The sequence below is a fragment of the Opisthocomus hoazin genome, chromosome 24, assembly GCF_030867145.1.
Source record: "Opisthocomus hoazin isolate bOpiHoa1 chromosome 24, bOpiHoa1.hap1, whole genome shotgun sequence".
NCBI classification, from domain to species: domain Eukaryota; kingdom Metazoa; phylum Chordata; class Aves; order Opisthocomiformes; family Opisthocomidae; genus Opisthocomus; species Opisthocomus hoazin.
The window spans coordinates 962,926-985,178 of NC_134437.1; the positions used below are offsets into that span (position 1 = coordinate 962,926).

At 63.4% G+C, this 22,253-nt stretch overlaps 2 protein-coding genes across 4 annotated transcripts in view; one reads left to right on the forward strand and one right to left on the reverse strand.

The window, feature by feature from the left end:
• PAFAH1B2 (platelet activating factor acetylhydrolase 1b catalytic subunit 2) overlaps nt 1–22,253 on the forward strand; it is a 640,582-nt gene that overhangs the window by 610,641 nt on the left and 7,688 nt on the right. The gene's annotated exons all lie outside the window — the stretch shown is intronic.
• Nucleotides 1–22,253, reverse strand: part of SIK3 (SIK family kinase 3) — a 74,111-nt gene that overhangs the window by 50,865 nt on the left and 993 nt on the right. The window lies entirely within an intron of this gene.

A 22,253-nucleotide genomic window follows, 5' to 3' on the forward strand; every position in this document is an offset into this window, starting at 1 on the left:
CTGAGAAATTGGAAGTGGCACGCCATTTGTTTGAATCGCCCTCCGAAGCCACGCTCCGTATGCGGGAACAAACAGGCCGCCTGGCAGCCCTGAACGCAGCCAGGAGGAAACCGTTCCAAGCTGCACATCTGCACTCACCAGAGACCGGACAGACAGGCTGCCAAGTCAGGATCCGATTTCCCTTGCTTTCTGGTTAAAGAACCCCTGACTGCAAACGGCAGCTCAGAAAGGCGCTGGACACGGAACAGGAGCAGACCACCACCCCCCGCCTCCCTCACACCGCGCTCGGGCTGCCCGGCGAGCCGAGGCCACAGCACAGAGCACGCCCTGCCCTGCCCCCCCCTCACGACGCACCCACACGGCCCACGCCAGCCCGGATTTCCAGGGAAACCCAAACCCGCTCCCTCGCCAGCCTGCCCGATGGGGACCTCAACGCGCACAGCACGCTGCGGGCAGCGAAGCCGTGGTCTGAGGTCGTGCAGCCACCCCCCAGCTGGGACTGGACTTTGCCTGGTAAAGCAGCAGCGCGGAACGCGGATCAGAAATCAGCTCGCCTTGATCCGCTCTGCTGATGCCGAGCGCGCCGGAGGGGCTCTGGGGCACGCGATTCCTGCCCTGCCACACGATGCCATCGGCGGAGACGGGAGGGCAGCTGCCCGCGCTCTGGCACCGCGGCGGGACTGCCCAGCAGCGCTGCGACAACCAGGAGCGACCTCCGTGCATCTGGCACGCGTGCTGGGGCATCCAGCAAGCACAAACGCTCAGCATGGCACCCAGAACTTTGGCGTGAGCAGTGTAAAGCGGGGACAAACACCTCGCAGAGCTGGGAATGCTACAGGAGGTTTGGGGAAGCCTGCGTGGCTGCGCCTCAGCCGGCTCTCGTCCAGGGAAGAAGAGTTTTCCCACACAGGTCGCTTCAAAAACAGTTTTCATACGGCTGCACATCCCCAAAAGACAACAAAATTCAGAGCACGGAGGCAAGCTTCGAAGCGATTCCTTCTCATCCTAAGGACTGCCAAGTCCCGGCTGAGGACGAGAGCTCCGTTCCGGAGCCCGCCTCCTCCATCCCCACCAGGAACGCCAGCGCAGCGACAGGTCTTTAAGGGCGACCCAGCCCTGCAGCTGCACCCGTCCCCTCCGCGCTGTGCGGTCGCAGGGGGTTTTAGTGCGGAGCTGACGCTGCGCGGCTATCGAATGACACGTCCAGTACGGGAAGCCGCTCGCCTTCTAAACCTGGAATATCACAAGACCGCGACACAAATGTCAAGCAGAGCAGCGCCCGCTGAGCAGCCGCAAGCTCGCTTGCCGCCTGACGTCAGCACACGCTCCGCAGACCGCTGCTAGCGCAGCGCAGCGTGCCTGGGACCCCGCTCCGCTAAGACCAAGCCCCAGGAGGCTCAGGGCACCTCGACGCAGCACATCCCACACGGCGCAGACCGCCCGCGCCGCCCGGTCCGAGGAGCAGCCAGGATCACGGCGAGGCCTCTCCTTCTGAGAAGAATTCCTGAAATTCTCGTCTTCCAGCACTCCGACCAACTTGGGCAGCTTCAGCTCAGTCACAAAAAGCCGTGAGCAAACACCGGGTCTGGCTTTAAGAGACTTCTGAGCTCACACAATCCGAGTTAGCTCTGGCTGTATTTACAAGCCCAACTCCAGAGCTAGGCGACCTCCTGCACCCAGCCTCCTGGTTTTGTAGTTCTGCTTACTGGGCGGTCTGCGCGTTGCTCAAGGCATTTCCAAAGCGCATCACTGCTTCCGAAGGGCCCGATCGAAAACGGCAGGGATTTGACTGAACAAGCAGTTGACCAGTACTGGGCAGGATACTTACGGCAGCCGCACACGAAAGCGTGGAAGAAGCGCAGCAATGCAAACGCAGCATCTTTTCTATCCACACCCGACACCTGCGCTTCACCCCACTGTTGATCACTCGGCCCCCAGCAGCTACCTCACAGGCTAGCTGCGCCCTTCCGCTCCGCGGCGGTTCCGGCCGAGCGCGCACGAGGAGCCCAAGGCGCCTGAGGCAGCCTGCAACGCCGCAGGAAACGGCGAGACGGAAGCAAACACATAAAGGCTCGCCAGACAAAGCCTGCGCGGGCGGCTGCAGAGCCGCAGAGCCGTGCCACGCGGAGCGCATGCCGGCCCCGTCGCCCACGAGCCTCGCCAGACCCGCACCGCCTCGGGAGCCGCCACGCTGCGGAGCCTTCTGCGCGGCACCGTGACGCAAACTCCGTCTCCCCTGACACCCGGAGGGGAGAAGACGAGCCAGCCTGCGGGAACTGCGGAGCACGCTTCCCACCTCCCCTGCTGCTTCGTTTGTACCGTTTGCGGTGACCTTGCTCTCCAGGGACACCTATCACTAGAAGCAGATAAATTCTATTAACTTCAGCTGTACCAGCGAGAGAACAAAGGCACCGTCTCTCTCAAGGCCGATGATGATTTTTCTCTCTCTAAGCGGAGATGGAAAAAAGCTGAGGTACCGACTGCAAGACTGGTAACGCCACCAACCGTCGCCGCCCTCCACGCCAGCCACCAGCTAGCCCAGAGAGCTCGGGTTCAGCTGCAATCTCTCTGCTCGGGGAGAGCGAGAACGTCCCGAGAAACATCGCAGCCGGCGAAGCAGGCTCCAAGGCAACACGCTACGCCTCCCTCCGCCCCGGGTCCTCCCGCTCCGCGCCCGACCGCCACAAATCCCACCAAACCCATTCCCGTGTGGACTAGTTGCCCTCTCACCCCCCAGACACGTCCACGTGCATTTCAAGCCGCACATCGCAATCCCAGCCAGCCAGGATCCAAAGATCTGGGCAGGGCAGGCAGAGCTCTGGGGCGTTTCAAACCGTGAGATCCAGCACAAGCACGGCTTCCCCTTCCCCACCATGCCAGCCACGCTTTGTTTCCTTTCAGAGGCCCAACGTTTAGAAGCGTCGCTCTCGAGCGTTACTGGCACTCTCAGCAGAGCCAAGAGCACGAAATGCGACAGCTGCTTCCCCACCAGAACCCACTCCGCCTCCGCCAAGGCCATCGGGACTCTGCGGCAGCCGGGAAAAACCCAAGAAGCCCGCTCCCAAGCCCAGCCACCGCCGTGCCGTGCCGCCGGGGCGAGGGGCAGCCGGCAGCACGCAGCCAGCCGCCGGCTCAGCTGCGGGCTGCGACGCGCCGAGCGGCCCCAGGAGCAGCAGCTCGCCGCTCCCCGACGGGGCAGCGCGGGCAGAAAGCCTCCGAGCTGCCCCTGCCAGCGGCGGGGAGACAGCCGAGCCTCCCAGAAAGCTCCGAGGGGCTCTGGCTCTTTGCCAGCGCCGGGCAGTGGAGGGAGGAGAGCCGAGGGGGCTGGCGCAGCCGCCGAGATCCGGGTGCCACAGAACTGCCTCTCCAGAAACGAGCTTCTGCGGCGCCAGCTCGGCGTTCTGTGCTCGAGGTACAACACGAAAATGAGTTTCTACTCTAGCACGTACCAAGAATTCCTTCACCGCAACAGCTGCCTCAGGGAAAACAAGAACTTTTCTCTGGCCACGGAGTGCGGTAGAGTCTCAGAGAGCAAATCAGAGGGACGCCCGAGACAGCTCTGAGGGGCTGGGGCCAGCCCGTGCACCTGCCGAAGGAACCACACGCCTGCTGCAGAGCAAGCCCCCCGCATCAGCACAGCCCTGCACAACGTGCTTCCTCCAGGCTGCGCGTCACACTCCCGTCCCCGCAGCGCGACGCGGCCGTCGGGCTCCGAGGCCAGACTGCAAAGCCTGGCGACGAAGCAGCCAGCTGCACCGCCGCACCGCCCAAGCGGCCCGGTGTCCCGGGCAGTCGCGAGACAAACACCTATCGCTCCAGCAGCATTCACAACTTGGAAATGCTTCGGATTTTAAAAAGCCACATTACGAGGAGCTCAAGTTGAAATAACGAAGTGTCCCCCCCTAACACGGGCCAACGCAGCTTGGGGGCGGCTGTTGGGAGCGACGAGCCCCGCCGAGCTGCCGCGGCCAGGCAGCGACTGGAGCCCGGGGACATCACGGATTCAACGTCACCCGAGCGCAGCACCCGAGCTGTGCTCGTCCCTCCGTACGCAACACCCGCCACAGGCCCGGCAGTCCGAAAGCACCGCTGGGCACAGACTACTTCAACCCTGCCAAGCCGAAATCGTTTCCCAGCCTGCTGTTCAGGAACAACCGGTCCATGGACCAGAGCCTAGCGGCGCAGAGATCACGGGGCAGGGGACAAGGGGCGCACGCGGAGACAAGCGCGAAGCAGCGGTGAGCGAGCGCGGCGCTCCGAGAGCGGGAAGACGCAGGGCAGGCAGCCACGGCGTACAGCGAGCGCAGCTTCACAGCCACCAAGGCGAAAAACCAAACCACATTCGCAAGACGGGAGGAACAGCCCGGAACTGTCTGCCAGCAAGCCTTCCAGGATACGAGAATGTCTCGCAACCGTACCGGTGCCACACAGGCCCTGCCACTGGCAGCTGCACGACCGAGCTGTGCCAGCTCTGCAAGCTGCCACGCTGTCCCCAGAGCAGCCACGAAGGGACAAACCCAAGCTGCAGCAGACGGTACCTGGTCACACGTGCGCAGCGCAGTTACGGACGGTCTCGAGCACAGCCCCGGCCGCCCGCAGACCCGGCCCGCGCGCTCGGCACAGCCCGTGGCAGCCCAGGCGCAGGCCGGGCAGAGCAGCTGTCCAAGCAGACGCCGCAGCAGCGCAGCACCTTACGTCACAGCTTCCACTCCGAGTGTCCCCCTCCTTCCCGCCCGCGCCGTGTTCCAGAAGCCTGGCTCTCGTCTGTCCGAGGGGCAGCTGGCTAGCTGAGGGTGAACGGGTCTGCTCAGTCCTCTGGGGAAAGAGACAGCAACAAGCTTTCCGACGTCACCGAAACGGAACGCGAGGGAACCGAGCGCGCCTGGCACGGGAGAAAGGGGCCAGCCTCGCACCCCAACCCGTCTGTGCACAGCACCCGGCTGCGGCAAACACGAGCAGAGCACTCCGCAACGCGCCTGGGCTGGGGCTGTAGATCCCTTTTGCTCTGGGGGTCTGGAGAGATATTTTGGTTCATGGAAGAGCTACGTTAATGAAATGAATCATTTGATAGCAGCGTACAGTCATCCCAAAGCAACGGAGAATCGAGAGATTCAAATGTTCACTCTACGCATCCAGCAGAAAAGGTCAGAGCAACGCTTCTCCAAGAAGCGTTACTCATCGCTGCTTCAGCTGCGCGTCACCGCAGAGGTGCGGAGAAAGGAGGACGAGCAGCATCGGGACCTTCGCAGCTGCGGGACGGAACAGCCAGGTGCAAGCGGCACCGAGCCTCACGCGACGCGAGACCTGACCCACCGCGCTCGCTGAACGTCTCCGTGCAGCAGGGCCCCTCCTCGCCGCCCAGTCTGCGCGCAGACGACCTCCGAGGCGGGCTTTCAGCTCCGTCCCACTCCTGCTCCCGCGAGCAATTCGCTGCCTCCAGGAGCGGACAGAGGGTTTGCCGAAGTGCTGCAGCTGTTTGCCGAAGGAGAAAACCGAAAACAACGCAAGTCTTGGTTGGAAAGAGCACGAACCTGCATTGCACGCACGCTTTCCGAGGCTGCCACGGCTACAGTCAAGCAGTGCAGGTACGCAGCTACAGACTGCAGGCTTTGCAGTGGCTGTTTCAGGGAATTAATTTGCAAAGATTAAGCACCACGGCAGCCCTACACGTGGCCCGCTCTTTACCAGGGGTTGCCCAAGGGGTTCGAGTTCCACCTCGATCTGACGCTCGCAGACGTCTTCTGCTCCGACACGTAAGCGCACACGAGCAGACGACTCCTCACGCCGCTGAGCGCCCCGCGCTGCCGCTCTGCAGCAGCCCGGCAGGCAGGCAGCGAGCTCACCCCGACAGCGGGGAAGCCGGCATCTCTCCCACCCCACACGCCCTCCCGGAACCCCTCCTCAACTGCACCCAGGGCTGCCACGAAGCAACGCGACGCAGAGAGCACATGGGTGGACCCAAAGATACCCTGATTCACTGCTGAGTGCCAGCAGACATAGTGCTGGAATTAGCCTCTAGCTCAGTCGCAAAACTTGCTTCTGAAAAGTCCTTGAGCCGACAGCTCTGCTTATATAAGGCTTGGAGCCTTCCTCTTCAGCATGAGCTGACAGTCTTCTCGATGGGTGGCTGCTGTTTGCCAGTAAAACATTCACCCCTCCGCAGACGAAGACGCCGCATCTGAGCAAACCAACTTCCCTGCCCGACTGCCCGCCGGTGGCCCGGCCAAAGCTGGCGTTGCCAGCTCGTGCCCAGCTGCAGAGTTTCTGCCGCAGACCGGCGTCTCCATCGGAGCGGGCCCGGCTGGCAGGAACCAGCACCACCACCAGTGACTGCAGGCGAGTGCCCAACGTTCTCCGTATCTTTTATCTAAACACAATGTTACAGGACCAGGCTTGTTTTAGGCAACAACGCCCTTGCAGCTCCTTCTCCTGATAGTCAGCAAGCAGTTACAGCTCTGTCCACCTCGTGGAGCCATCACCTGGCTCGCCTTTTTCCACATTTCACAGACCGACGCTGGAAACAACTCCAAGCTATTCTGCCTTCTGAGCTGTGCCTCCCCTTTTCGGTTTCTTTACTAACAAATAGACAGCAAGGTTCCCCCCTCGCCCCCGGCAAGCATCTGATAAGCTCCTTGCGGTTTGAGCTTTACTGGAAACCATGCTTCCCACCTTGCTAGCTTTCCATATCACTCCCTCTCTCATTAAGCAATTTAGATACCCAAGCAGCAAGTCAGAAGTGAAAGGAAGGTTTTTAATCACAGGATCTAAACAAAACTGGTCCCTCGTCAGCTTGGAGCTCCCGGTAACGACCTCATCTTCTGGTAAAAGCTGTCCAGCACCCTACATCACCTTTCTGCCTTCGGTCGCGTGAAGGAGGCGAACCGAACACGCTGTACTTTCCTTGCAGCAGACCAGTCGTACTCCTGCGCCTGGTTAATACTCGTAGCTGAGATGTGTTAACTCACTAAGCCACAGTAACTCGGCAGCTTGCAGTCACCCGTAAATAACCAGGCTCCCTGCCCCAGAAACGAGTCTAAAGCGACGAGCCAAGCGCAGCAAGGAGGCCGCAAGGGCGGCAGAATACAGTTCGGCACCCCAGCACGCCCTCCAGTTCCTCCTCGGGAGCTCGCTGGCTTCGGAGCCAGGCTGCAGCTCTAGATGTGCTTCATCCAGCAATTCTCAACACAAAATACATCAACAGCCCCTGGAGCACAGATGGAAGCTGATGCCTGCCCCCTCCCAGGGGAGTTCCCTCACTGCTAGGCCACAGAATCGTGTTGCCTCTTGCTTTCTGTCTTTGATGATACCAATCTTACGTTCCTTCCTACACAGCACCCCAGTTTCAACACGAGAGGCAGAGCATCCCCTCCCCTACCAGCGTGCAGTTCAGCGGCCGGGGCACCCTGCGCAGCCGGAGCCGCGGCTGCCCCGAGGCCCAGGGAGACGGCTCCTCTCCGGCATCGCAGCAGGCGCCACGTCCCGCCTGGCCTCCGCTCACCGGCGCGGCACCCAGGCCCAGCCGCGACGGACGGCCACGACGGACGGCCGCGGCCGCAGCTAAGCAGCCACGCGCAGGCTCCGAGCCGAAGGCACTCCGCGAGCACGCTCACCCGCCCCGCACGCAGCTCTGCCCCTCACGTCAGAGCAGGATGCTGAAGAAAAGGGCCAAGCTGTTCCAGAGCAGAAGTAATCCCGAGCCACACAACAGCATTTCGCTTCAGGAGACTCGAGAAGGGAGAGGAAACCCTTAAACGCCGGCTTTTAAACAAACAAACCAGGAAAAAAAACAGGTACACGGAGAAGTACTGCCTTATGTATGAAGTGCCAAGATTTAAGCCAAAGTACCTGGAGCGTGATGACACTCCACCCGCCCCGCGCCGCCAAACCTCTCTCCAAGACAAGCACCTCGACACAAACCAGAGACCCGTGCCCAGCAAGCACACAGGTGTTGCTCGGGTGTTTGCTGTCAAACGGCTTCCTCCACACGTCCTGCGGCTCAATCGTTTGGCAAAAACTCAGCTATTTCTGTTTTTAAGGCACGCGTCCCATCCGCAGAGATTCACTGCAGCGGCGGACGGAACTCGGCACCCCGCAGGCCTGCATCTGGAGAACGCCCCGAATCTCGAGCCAGCTGTGCAGGGTGCCGTCAGCGCGCCCAGCTACCGCTGCGTAGCCCAGCTACCGGGCCTCCCCACAGCGACGAGCTCCGCGTCACTATCGGCCACCAGCGCCATTCAGCCTGTCGAGACGAGCTATTTCTGCAGCACTTTGCCCTCGGTCTAGCTTACACGGGAGGAAATGAAGGCGACACAAAAGCGGCAAGGTGAAAACAACAGAAAGCTTGCGGATTTAGGAGCTGACCGAACAACAAGCAGTCTCCCTTCTCAAAGTTCTCCAGCCTATGGCTCCACTACCTACGGAGAATTTAATTTGTGAGAAACCAAAGAAGCCCAACAGAAAAGGAGTCCGTACCTAGCCACAGAGCGATGGCCGATCAACGGCAGCTCAGCTCGTGCTCCACTCAGGCTCAGGCCCTCACGCTCAGGCGGGATCGGCAGAAAACCAGACGCACAGAGCACTCCGTGCAGGGTCCCCGCCGTCCCCCTGCTCCCACCGCCGTCCAAAGCACCGACACAACACGGAGGCCCCTCGCTGACCGCAGCTCTCCTCCCGGCCAGCCGTGACAGCCGGGCTCCTCAGACACCGCCGCCACACGAGCCCGTCGCTTCCCGCGCAGCAGCAGGTTCTTGGGATCATCTGAGGCCCTCTGGAAAAATCCGGCACGAGGCTCGCCAGCTTGGACGCCGACTCTACGGGCCACAGCCCCTCTGAAATCCCGCTCACCGCAGCAAGCGTCCTCCCAGCCACGCCGCTGGATCAGGTCCCTCGCGGCCACCGCGCAGCCCGGTATCGGACGCGGCGCCGTGGCCTCGCAGGGACGGCCAGCACACCGTCCCCGAGCGCCTTCCTCACAGCAGCACAGGGCCCACGAGCACGCTTACGGAGGGAATGCTGCAGGCACCAGCAAGGGGGCCTCTTACCAGAAAGCATCGGTTTCCACGCAGAGCTTCGGAAATTTCCCGTAGAGAACCCAAACCACCAGCAGTTCCCAGCCCCACACACCACCCAGCTTTGACCACGCCGCCCCAGAGCTCCCCTTACCCACACGTTCTATCCACACGAAAAAAATCCAAGAAACCTTTAGAAAGAAGTCAAGCCGGCACACGGAGCTCACCTCACTCCAGGCATACTTACAAGCTGCCCGCTCAAACTCCTTTCCACCACACACACTCTCGACACCGAGGCTCTGCGAGTCCTTCCAAACGGACGGCAGCGTGACACCACACCAGGAACCTGCTCCCTTCCGCAGCAAGAAGAACGTGAAGCAGGGCTGTGAGGACAGCCCAGCTTTAAGCCCCCAGACACCTACGTTTTGGAGGCTTGGAATTCACCCAGGTTGTAGCATTTTTACTCCTGTACCTTACTACCAAAGGCAGGGGAGGAAAGGAAGGTGACCATGAAGGAAAGCCGTGTTTTCTGCATGAAGTTCACCTTACGGATGTAGAAACGCGACACTTCTGTGCAATCACTGGACCCTGCCGCCTGGCAATTTGGCAAGGCGTAGGCAATCAGACCCCGCTGCAGACATCCGGAGCACCCTGAGACCAGCAGCCCTCTGTGACCCCTCCGAGAGCTACGGCAGAGCACGCCGCAACGGCCCAGCCCGGCTCGTCGCTGCCGCCTCCACAAGATGAAGCTTCCTGCGACCTCAGCCACCGACCCGTCCTCTGCGCCGTGCACGGTATCGGTTCACAGGAGAAGATCTGTTCCACAGACGTGTGACACGGAGGACTGGTCCTCCAAAGCTACGTCAGCAGTTTCAGAATACTTCCCCAACGACTTGCGATCAGACTTCCGCCGTCTAATTTGCTTTTTATCGAATGTGGACCTAAAGCGCATCACAGACGCAGAAGGCAGCTTGCCAAAAGGCAAGATTCCAACCTACACGAATTTATAAGCGCATACATCACAGCTGCCGAGGGAGCAAGAGCTTACAGGAACCCTGGCTGCAATTCTCACCAAAATGAAGGCTCAGGCCGGGACTCTGCACGCGTCTGTGGGCACACACACTGCCCCGGACAACCAGAAGCCTTCCAAGGCACTCCAGCTCCGAGCGAAGTGCCTGCCGTTCACACGCCCCACGCCACAGAAGCCGTGGATGTGGCAGCTCGAATTATACTTCAAAAAACAACAAAAAAAATCAAATTGAAATCTAAGCTCTGTCACAGCCTCGTGCTGCAACTCCTCCCGGTCCCTCGGCCGCTTGTTCTCTCCAGGGAAGACAGGTCGGCTGCCAACCAAGAACGGCACTGCGGGATTAGCCAGTGTTTACGAAGCGCTTTACGGATTAGAAGTGTCACCTCTGTGCTAAATATTCCTCCAGCACTCTCAGCCTGCGCGGCCACCGCGTATCTCGGATCCACGGCCGCCAACCTTGAGCCGGCTGCCGCAGGCGCCGGTCGACCCGCAGCCCAGCCGCTGCCTTCGGCGGCAACTCCTGGGGCCGCCCTCGGCACCTCGCCGGCCAGGACAGACTTCGGGCACTACTTACACCGTACCTTCTCAGAACGACTAGCAGAGTGACGACAGTAGCGTCACCAGAAGAGGCTCAGGGACTTCTTTCTTTAAAACATTCTCGCACGCGTGCAGGAGACCGGAGTGCTCTGGACGAAGCCCCGCCGTGCGAAGAGGGGCCCCCACCGCCATTCCCCCAGACTCAGCAGCTCGGCAGCGCTACGAAGAGGTCCCTGGCGCACGGCCGCTGGACAGCAGCGAAACGGCTCCAAGTCCTTCGCTCCCCAAGCAGCTCCCGCAGCACAGCAGCTCGGCATTGCCTGCGCCGTCCAGGCCGTCCCGGCCGCATCACGGCACGCGCAGACCAAACTGCCGGGAGCCCCCTCACCGCGTTCCCTGCTCCCTCTTGCTCCCACAGCCCCCGGGCGTCTCTTCCAGCTGGAACAGCAGCAGAGCCTGCCAGCGCCCAGACCTGCCCGCTGTCGCCAGGGCCACACAGAGAGCCAAGCCGTACGAGTCCAGCTGGAGACCTCGGCGCTTCCCAGTCCCTCTCCTCTGGTCACCCACACCCCACCCACCCGCAGAGGGCTCACACCGCATACGGGCTGAGAAACACTGAGAATGCAGAGCTCGGTCTTCCCTTCGGCCCGCGGGCTTGAACCAACAGTAACAGAATCCAACCACCGCCATCACGCAGTCGGAAAACGAGAAATTCAGTTCCAAGAGTTCACTCCGCGCTGGAGAGAGAAGGAAAACAAAGCTGGAAACCCCTCCCTTTGCCAACAGCAGCCACTCCGAACGCACTGTCCGTAGGAAGCTGCTGCACTCGACTGTGTACGCATTTGGCTCTCCATTCGCCAGCCACGAGGAAAATTAACTCCACGAAGGAGTCCCGTAACGCCAGCTCAGAGCCACGGCCGCAGAGGCGACCGCAGCAGCCCCAAGGGGAACATCGCCCCAACGGCCGCTGCCTTGCCGGGGGGCTCGGCCGCGAGCGCTTGGACCCGCGAGCGCCGAGGGCGGGCAGCCACCGACCCCCGGGCTCTGCTGCTGGGCCCCGCGCAGCAGGACCGCGCCAGCAAGAGCTTATCCGCCCCTCTGCCCGAGAGCAGGGCAGGACTCCTGTCCCGACTCCTGTCCCGGCCCCTCGCCAGCCGCAGGATCTTCCGTCGGCCACGTCACCGGCCGGCCCCCGCCGCCCACGGACCCCGGCAGCCCCACACGTCGCCGTGCCAGCGGCGGGCGAGCAGCGGCGCAGCTGCAGCCCGCCCGACCTCGAGCTCTCGGGGCAGCCCCGCGCTCGGGCTGCGTCTGCCCTCCGGCCGCCAAGGCGACCGCCCCGATAGCCAGAGGCACAAACGCACGAAGCCAAGGACAGAGGAGCCCGTTACGGAGGAAAACACCACCCAAAGCCAAAACAGTGCCACCGCAACGCTTTGCACTCGGCAGCGGAGCCAGCGGGCGAGCGGCTGCTTAACACTCACTCCCTCCCCGGAGAAACAGCAGCGAGGGAACCAACGCACGCAGCGCTCGCCAGCCAGCTCCTCCGCAGCGGGGACCCCGGGCACCCGTGGCAGCCGACGGGTCAGAGCGCGGCAGGAGCGACAGTGCTGTCCCCACACAGGCCTCCCAGGCCTCCCGCGCGACGGCAGGGCTGCCGAGCCCCAGCCAGCGCCCAGCGGAGCTGCCCTTGCTCGGGGTAACCCCGGCCAGGGTGCCGCACGCCGAGGTGCCGACAGCCGCCTCCGCCTCGGCATCAGCCGACTCGCCCCCGGTCACACACGCAAAGTGTGGTCGCTCCAGCCGTGAATTCCAGCACAGGCGAGCCCGAAAGCCCCGCAGCGAAGACGCAGCTCAGTAGCAGTTGCCCCCGGGCCACACGTGCCGCTCCCGCAGAGCCACCTGCGCCCTTCCCTGCGCAAGGGCAACCGAAACTGCGGGACCGCCGCAGACGGGGGCTGGGACTGCTGTCCCAGATCCCGCAGCGCGTCTAACGGACGCAAGAAAAGCCAGGCAAATCTTAACCCAGCGCTGATCTCCCCGGCCTGACAAACGGCTGCAGCGTCCGAGGCGCCGAGCGTCGCCGCCACCACGCCGACGCACGGCCGAGGCTCCCGCCGCAGCCGAGGGCGGGCACGACGGGAGACGGGCTGCAGAGCAGCCTTTGTTCGGGACCCGGCACGGAAAGCACATCCGCTCAGCCCCAGTCACTTTTCCCCGCAACCTGACAGGATCTGAACTCGGAGGAGAGGAAGCGAGCTCTGTTTCGGGCACAAGAAAGGCGGCCTTCTCACACGGCTTTCCAGTCTGGGGACCCACAGCTGGTGAAACAGAAAGCGTCTGGCCGTCCACTCAGAGACGCGCAGCTGGCTGCGGCACGGCCTGCCGCGCGTCTCCGCAGAGCTCCTCTTGCTTGGGCAAGCGCGTTTGCCCTGCTGACTATCTGAAGGATGACTCACCCGAACAAGCCAGGGCATCCCACCCCGCAGAACCCCAAAGCGCTGACTTAGGGCTCGGGATGCAAATCCGCCCGGAAGCAGCGTTTCCCTGCCGAGGCCGGGACGCCCGGACCTGGTCACTGCCGCACGTCGCGACAGGACGGGCCGCGCGGGCCAGGCTGCCCGGGGCACGGCAGCGCTCCTCCCGCGGCTCCCCGCCAGCGCCCAACAGGGGCTTTCGGCCCCGCACACGCGTGTGTACCTATCACAGGCGACTGCAAACGAGGTCTGGGGACCGACTGCTGCCCACGGTCAGACCGCTACTCAGTTCCGACCCGACAAAGCGTCAAGCAGCCGGGGAGCGTGCGGCGCTGTGAAGAGCAAACCCTGCTCTGCCGCAAGCGGCTCCGCAGCAGCCCGTGCCCGCCCGGCTGCTGGCACTCCCCCAGCCACGTCCCCTTGCGTCTCACGCAGCACGCGAGAGTCACAGCCCGCGACGAGCCCGGCGTAATTCCCGTATCAATCTCGACGCTCCTCCGGCCAGAGCAATGCCTGTAACTGTAAACCGTAAACCTTTTAATGTCCCACCCCATGGCGACAAAAACAACTTCTGAGCAGCAGCAGCAGCAGCACCGGAGCCCGCAGCCGTTTATTCCACCGTGCCCTGGGACCGGGCTGGGGAAGGCGCAGCCACGCAGGGAGAAGCTGTGTTGGGAGGTGCTGTCGGGGGGACAGAGCAGAGGCAGCTCTTCCGCGTGTCGATGACGCTGTCCGCGCGAGCTCCATGCTGGAACGCACGCAACGAGAGGACCAGCGAGCGCACCAACGCCAGCCCATCAGCACGTGCTTTGGTGCAGCCCGTGGACCGTTTACAAATCCGGGAGCAAGGGCCTCAGAACGCAGGAAGGGAGCTGGGCACTGTCACACCAGGCAGCCTGACGAGCAACACTTACCAAGGGAAGGCACCAATCCGCAGGACTGCTCGGGCTTTACGAAGCCTCCCCGTCCACTGCAGCCTCCAAAGAGCAAGGCCGGCGCTTTGCTCTTCAGCAAGGAGGAGACCGGCAGAACGCGCTCCCGATGCCCGACGCCACGTCCCGAAGCCCACCGCCACCTCACCAGCCCTTCGCCGACGGCCGCTTTCCTCGCCGCAGCGTCACAGGGCAGGCTCTGGGGACGCGCCGGCACACGGCCTCGAGCAGGCCCCCCCCTTGCTCCGCGCAGACCTGACCCGTTCTCGTCTCGTCTCGCCGCGCTGCGAGCTGGGCCTTGTTGCCATGGTGAAAGCTCTGACACGCTGCGTTTTCCCACTGATTTCCTGCCGAACCACAAACCGGCGATGCCCTGCGCCTCGCTGCTCCTCAGTGCAGCGACGAGGAGCCGCCACCCCAGCCAGCAAGCCCTGCCGCCGCTGGCGAGAGGCACCCGCTGACCTCGAGAAAACCGGAGAAGAGCCCAACGGCGCTTGCCCGCGCAGGACAACTCGTTCCCGCGTGTTCTCGCCGAGCTCCGAGATTCTCAGCCGCAGCTCTCCCAGACGACGCTCGGTACGCGCCTGACGCTGTCCCGCGGGCTCTGCCAGCCTGTCTGCTGAACCCTTCTTCCAGAACTCCGTGTCCTGCTGCCGGGGCGCTCGGAGCGGAGCACGCAGGAGGGACCACTGCCACCAAACAGGACGGCCTCGGGGGTGCCGCGATGGGAAACGCACCGGCTGCGGACCACGGGCGGGTGTTCCAGGCCGCGGAAAATCTGTCAAAAGGAAGCAGACAGCCGAATCGCTCGCGGACCCAGAGGCGGCATCCCATCCCTGTCTTAAAAACAGGTGGCACGGTCTCAAACCCCGCACTGCAGTTCCTGGACCACCACATCTTCCTTGGAGCTCGCAACCCTCGCAGCCGCCCGTCTCGGCGGTCGGCGTCAGTGGGAACCACGATGCGGCTGTGTCTGCGGTACCCAGCTGGGACCGGCCGCGCGCACGCAAACAACGGAAAGTAGAGATTAAGGCCCACGTCGTCTGGCACATGACTCAGAAACCGCAGAAGGGCCCGCTAAGTGGGAAAATACCTATAGTCAGTCTTTGCTTGTCTTTTTACTGCGTAACGGGAGGCTCAGCTTGGCTGAAAAAGCACTAATATTTTGTTCTGACTAAGCCTCGGTTTCCCTGTGCACCTCGGCTGCTGTGGGAAACGCACGTCCCCTGCACCGCTGCCAGGGCAGTGGGCACACGACGCCCACGCCGCAGCAAGCTCCGAGGTAGCTGCCGTGATTCCCTTCTCCTCCACCAGCTCTGTGTTTCGCTCCTAACACAACGGAGCCAAACTAGCCAGCAGAAAGGAAAAGCCCTGGGGTTTTTCGTCTTACGCTTCCCGAAGCGGCTCAGGTGAAAAACAACCTCCGCGGAAGCCAAATATTAAAATCCTTCTACACAGAATGAATCGGAATGATTTCTACTGCTTTCCAGCGAGATTGTGCTTGCAAACAAACAGCTGCTGTATAACTGACAACCGCCTCACTGTGTCGGGACGCCCGAGACGCCAGAACACAGACGGGCTTTGTACCGCTCAGGACGTGTTCCTTAACGCTACCGGGGAACGGCTCTGTTTGTTTAACGGCACATCCTCACGCGCAGCAAAGAGTAGCAGGAGCCAAGCTGCAGGATACTCGGTCTTCCTGGGGGAGCGGGGGGGCCCTACGGCCTCAGAAGCTGCTGAAAGTGGTGGCAGCTCCTAGCAGCCCTGGGGATGCAGAAGACACCAGCTACCACAGCAGCTCCCCACAGGAGAACACTACTGCCTGCCGGGCACCTGGCCACGAGAGGACCTACCAGGAACCCAGCGGAGAGGCCGGCCCAGGCCCCGCCGCGGCCCGCGGGAGCCCTCGCCGTTGCCGGCACGCCGGCCCAGCTGGTAGCTGTTAGGCAGAGCTGGGCGCTGGGAAACGCCACCGTCCGTCTCCAGGAGAAGCCTCCTCAGCTTCAGTTCAGCTGCCTTTGCCCATGAGCAGGAAACCTCAGGCTTGAAAGCGCCGACCCCAAGAGGAGCCCAAAACGCCCCTGGAACCTCCGAACGCAGGCAAAAACCCAGGAACCCTCCTGGCCAAGCGCCTGTAGGCACCCGAGCTCGCGGTGTGACGGCCACGGCTCTCCCACCTGCCCGTCACCGCTCTGCCCCACACATGGGTATTTCTGCACGCGCGTTCCACGCAGGGGAAGGGGCCGTCCAGGAGCGACCCAGCGGAGAGCCCGAGTCAGCCAGAGAGCGAGCACAAGCCGAGAGACGCTTGTCTGGGTAAGGTAAAACCTCAAAAACACTTGTCCCCCCTGCCGTTGCAGAAACCCACGAGCGCTTTCTCAGCCTTGAAACCCCCTCAGCGGGTCCGATCCTCCAGCACCCCTCCCAGCAGGCCGGGCCGTATTCCGAACGCTGCTGGAAGGGGGCACGAGACGCCCGCCTGCTCGCTGCAAGGCAGCGGACACACGCAGCCTCCCAGCCCAGACTAACTGAAACGCTTCAATCTGCTGCCGCAGCCCCACGTTCCCTTTACTCCCAGCAGCACCAAGGCGCGCGTGCGTCCTCCTGACGGAGCTCTGAAGCCGCCCTGCGCCTGGCTCTCTGTCGAACCCCTCTCGCCTCCCGCCCCGGGCCCGCAGCTGCACGCCGATGCCCTGCCGAGGCTCCCCTTCTTCCAAGCGACCCTCACCACTCAATAATTAACGTACTGTAACTGCGTCAGATACTTTCAGCAGCTGAAGGCAGAGCTTCCAACCGCCAAGCCCTACGCGCCAGCAGCGAACGCCGAGCAGACGCTGAACCGCAAGGCCAGCACTAAGCAGGACCGCCAGTAACAGTGCCCTCCCGCACCCCGCAACGCCAGAGCTCGGGCCAGCCGCACGACGCAGAGCAGACACTTTCACGCGCTCCGGCCACGGGGCACCAAGCCAACGCTCGCGCTGACACCTTCGCCTTCATCTCAAACCGCTAGTGACCGAGAGACTTTTGGCCGGAGCACCCGCGCTCCCGCCATCCGCACACCATCACCACGCGGCACCAACAACCAGAGCGGCCACGACCTAGGGACTTCCGCCCGCTTCCCACGGCAAAGCTGTGCCCTCACACGGGGGGACGCCGGAGTCGCCACCAACAGACCTCTGCCGCGCAAGGACCAAGCCTCTTCCGCAGCTCCTCGGCGCTACGAGAACCCCGGAGCCGAACGGCAGCCGCCCCCGCAGCGGACGCGGGGCCCGCCGGGATAACCAGCAGCAACAGCAGCGTTTCGGTGCGCCCGGGACACGGGCTCTGCGAGAAGGAAACACGTCCAGGGCCCGTCCAGCGAGGCACGCCGCCGAGGCGACGCCGGAGGGCTCCCGCCGGGTGCGGCTCGGCAGCCGACACGTGGGCTGCCCCAGGGTCTCCTGCCCGTCCCCCTGCCACCGAGCGAGGCTCGGTGCTCGGCTCGGCGCTCGGCTCGGCTCCCCCCGCACACGCGGGCGGACGCTATTCCTGAGCACAGCGTGCCAGTTCCACCGGGTGTGGGAGTTTGTTTGCGTGGGTTCGGAGGATCCTGCGACTGCTTTGAAACTTGGCCGAAGCCGCGTAATTCCCTCTTTCTGGAGCCCCTCGGACGGCCGTTGGACAGGGAGGGCGAGGGTTAGCCTCAAGCAGGGAGCCTGGGGGTCAGAGTTACTAGAAGGCGGCACGTAATGACTAATTATGAATCAGCCTTCCGCGGTTTCTTCATCTAAGCGTTAACGCGGCGAATTACGCCCCTGGCCCGGGATCAGGAGAAAGGCCCTGTCTGTAACCGAGGAGTGCAACGGCCTAACGAGAGAACTTCCAAACCGCTCCACGCAGCGCCGTGCGGGCTCCGCGGGCAGACGCTCGAGCCAGGTCAACCCTCGCTCGCGTACGGTCAGCTGCAGGCAGCTCCTCGCTCGCGCCGCGCGGACGGCAGCGGGACCGGCAGACGGCAGCGCCCGTCACGCTCCCGCGGGGAAGCCACAATTCGCATGAGAACCTCTTCAGCCAGGGAGAACTTCCACTACAAACGGCAGCTTCTACTCTGCTGGCAACACCGGAGCAACTCCCCAAAGCTTTGCTCCGACGGGGAAACACACACAGCTGTTACGCAACCGTCTCGAGCAGAGCACGCAGGGGCGAGCCGCGCGGGCGAGCAGATCTCCGCCGCAATCGCACGGGGCCGAGACGTGACCGAGCGCGAGCACGTGGGGAAAGAGGAGCTCAGCTGCTGCTCTCTGTGAAAATATCTCCCAATTCCCCAGGAGCCTGGTCTCCCAGCAACATGCCGCTGTTTCCTGAGTTCCTGCTAACGCGATTCCTCCTTCCAACACAAATGAGAATGCAGGCTCTGGAAACCCTAATTACCCCCACAGCATTCGCAAAACACCTCCCGAGAAAGGAGACACCGCTCCCTCTCTGCGGCGCAGCCAGGCCCCTTCCCGCTCCCGTCCACGCCGACCCCTTTCCCTCCCGGGCCGGTTTCCGTACCTGCCCAAGGATGCCACCACCCGCCCTGCCGACCGGAGTCCGCTTGGCTCCCACGGCCCCGTCTCGCCCCCGGCCGCAGCAGCCCCAGCGCTCCGGCACGGCACGCGGCCGGGCGGAGGGGACACCGGGCGGAGGTGGGAGGCAGCCATGCTGAAGGGGGACAAGCTGCACCCACCTCCCCCCGGCCGAGCTAAGAGCAGGTGCTGCCTCCCGGGGCTGTCCTGGAGGACTCCCCCTGCCCGGAGAGGCTGCAGGCAGGCTGGGTGCCGCTGGCCCACGCACCCACCCTGCCCCTGCCAGGACCTCAGCGCCGTCGGGCTCACCCGGCAGCGCCCGGGCCTCACACCCAGTCGTGCTCTCGCATTAATCTCTCGGCAATCGCACGCTGTTTGCTACGGCAAGAAAAGCGTTGTAACGAAACGCACACCGGCGCTCCCTCAGCCCGCGGGCGACGCAGCCGCTGCCTCTGTGAGGTTCTAGGAAACCCCCCCTCTCCTCCCCGCTGCGGCAGCTACGCTGAGCCAAAGTCCACCTCCAGCTTTCAGGCTTCCACGAGATCTCCGCGCTGAATGAGAACCACAGTGCCACTCTCCTGGAGCAGACGAGCGGTGAGGACGACGGCCGCGCCAGCAGCACTGTGCCAGACGCCCGAGGAGCCAGCGACCCACGACCATCGGCCTGTCTCATGGCCACGAGAAGTCGGAAGCGGGACAGGTGAAGCACCAGCAAACGGTGACCGCGCGAGGCCCTCACACGGCTCGTTCGGAAACGCGCAGCACCAGCACCGCACGGCGTCCATCGGACGTGAACTGACGCATCGCGGCACGCCCGCCCGCAGGCTGCTCGGACGGGAGGCAGGGGTCTGCGGCCCTGCGCAGCCACGTGCCCCGTCGCTGCACGCCGGGGGAGGAAGAGCCGGGCAGGGCCCCGCCAAGACTCTTCCACGCGCCAGGCTTGAGGAGAGGGAAATCCAGACAAGCTGCCACGGCTTCTCGAGCCGCCCGCGCTCAGCGCCCGCAGCGTGCCAAGCGGAGCCCCGCTCCTTCCAGAGCGGCAAACCACCAGTAAACCCCACCAGCTGGATCTTTCTCCTGGTTTTAAGTGCCACCGCGCCCACCTCCAAGGATTCCAGCGCAAAATTTGCTCTGCTGATGACTCCAACTCACCCAAAGACAAAGCACAGAATGCAAGCCGGCTCTCTCGCACAGGGGAACAGCCTCGCCAACTAAAAGCAGAGATGCCTCCCGCCCCCCAGCAAAGGCTCAGCTCCTTCAAAACCGAGAAGCAGCATCAGCTTCGTCCCAGCCCTTCTGTGGCTGTGCCACACCTGGCGCGCAGGACGGCAGCAGAAGGGCTGCGGCTGCGCCGAGGGCTGAAGCACCGCGGCTTTGGGTGACGCTCCGACGCAGCAGCTCCAGGCAGCCCCTTCAGCAGGACACCACGGCGCACGGCGAGGCCAACTCCTTCCTACCTTTGGCGTTACCTCGCTACCAGTCCAAATGCTCAGGAACTCAAAAGTCAGCGGAGGACCAGCCCGGGAGAAGCTAAGACAGCACAGCAGGAAGGTCACCGGACTTGGGAGGGAGTCGTCTTCTCCCAGGACCGCGAATTCTGATCTCCAAGAGAAAGATGGAGGCAAAAGTCAACGCTCATCCCCCAGGGAAGCGCTCAAGACGCGCAGTGCCACGGTGCGAACTCGCAGAGTAAGGGAAGGCCTTAGCGGCTATACCAGGAGGGCAGGGACCAGAACGGCAGCGAGAGCCTGCGGCGCGGCAGCCACAGCGGTCCCTCTGCTCCCTCCTCGTCCCCAGCAGCTCCTCGCAAGCGAAACGCAACGCCCAGAGCCACGGGAACTGGAGGCACGTGCTCCACGGTGCACTGACGAAGGCCCCTCTGTTGAAGCACAGCCGGGGGCCCGGACGAAAAACGCGGCACGAAAACCAACGCCCCTGCCTGAACGGAGCCACAGTCCTAACGAGGTCACTCGGACCCTTTGCAGGCGGAAACTGCGTGGACACCAACTCAGCTGGCAGATTGCTGAGCACGAACAAGAAAGGGTTTCTTGAGAAAGGCAGAGACAGAGGACGGGGGAGCGAAGGTGGGCAGCAGGGCAGGAGAGCGGCAGCAAGAGACGCTGCGGGTGCCCGCTAGCCCCGGGCAGAGCAGCGGCTCCAGCGCCCACCCTGCCGTCAGACAGCGCGCTCCCGCCGAGCACGAGGCTCCAGCTCTGCCTAACCGGGCGCTGAACGTGACCTGCCGGCCTGGTCAGCACGTGGATCGCCGACTGCTCCCCTCCATTTCACCAGTTCCACAGAGACAGTTCCTGCCACAGGCCTCCTGCCCTTCAGGGTGACTGGCACTCCCTTTCATTGGCGTCCCCAGCGCTGCTGCCCCACGTCCAGCTCCAGCAGCTCAGTTACACGTAAACTGCAATGCTCCGCGTCAGCAACGCGTGCCAGACCGTCCGAGCCGGGCGCACGCAGCACCCGCTCTCCTCCCCTCTGTAAATAAACGGAGCCCTCGATTGCCAAACAGCCAGGAAAACCCCGCTCCTCCAGAACGAGAGCAGGCACCGAAACGCTCCCTGTTCGCGGTGTGCGGGGAAGGCGGGCGCGAGCCAGGCACGCTCAGGCTGTTACCTCCCGCCGTCACGTCAGAGTCCACTCGACCTGGCAAGGGTCCGCAGGAAAGGGAAGCGGCCCCCGGCGCCTCGTCAGCAGACCGCCTTTACACCCAGGGGCAGCGCGGAACGCGAGCCTTCACAGCTACCAACTTCACCTTCCGGGAAAAGGCCCCCAGAGACCAGGCACAATCTACGGCTGAGCTCGCGCTGATGTGCGCTTGGGGGTTCCCTCCGCGACCTCGGACGAGCGCGGTTCCCAGGAAGGGCTGCGAGGAGCGAACCAGCTTTTCTCAGAGAGCGCGGCGCGGGGTCAAGTGTGCGCAGGGATTTGGTGGCTATATTTGAACGCCGCCCGATTCCTCCCCGCAGCTGCTGCTGCAAGAGATCACCTCTGGACGGGGCTGCCAGCACGCTCCGCAACGGGGCCGCGCTCGCCTCCCGCCATCAAAGAATTCTTTCAGCCACGGAACGGGACCGCTTTGCCACGGCTTTGCCCTCTCCTAAGCCTTTTCCATCCAGCCACACTATTAAAAGCATTACCGTGACGAAAACAAGCTCTCGGGAGCGTCCTTTTGCACTCCCCCAGCCACTCAAACAAGCCTTCCCATACAGACTCGCCCTGTCCAAGGCGTTTTGCACCAGCACCTCCCCTCAAACCTCACGAGTCCCAGAGCTTCAGGCAAGCAGCTCCTCTCCCAGTGCCAGCAGCAACAGCTCGGTCGGGAAAAAGCCCCAAAACGACGGCGCTCAGGGTTGGCAGGCAAAACCCAACCCGCTCACTCGCACCCCTCCTTGCCAGCCGGCCGGGATCTGAAAGGAAACCGGAGCTGGGAGTCGAGAACGCTTCCAGGTCGAGCGTCAGCTCCCAGCGGCCCCGGCTCGGCTGCCAGGCAGATGGCAGCTGCTCCAGCACAGGTATTCCCCGGTCCCCGAGAGGCTCGGAGCTCCGCGGGATCAGTTCAGCTCTCCTCCTCGCCGCAGCAGCACGGGGAAACGCGCAGGCACAGCAAAGCCGCCGCCGCAGCTCGTGCGCCTCGCCGGGCGCGGTGGCAGAGCAGCCGGTCAGTCTGCTGGCCCCGGAGGAGCCTCCGGGAGCCCCAGCCGACCCTCGGC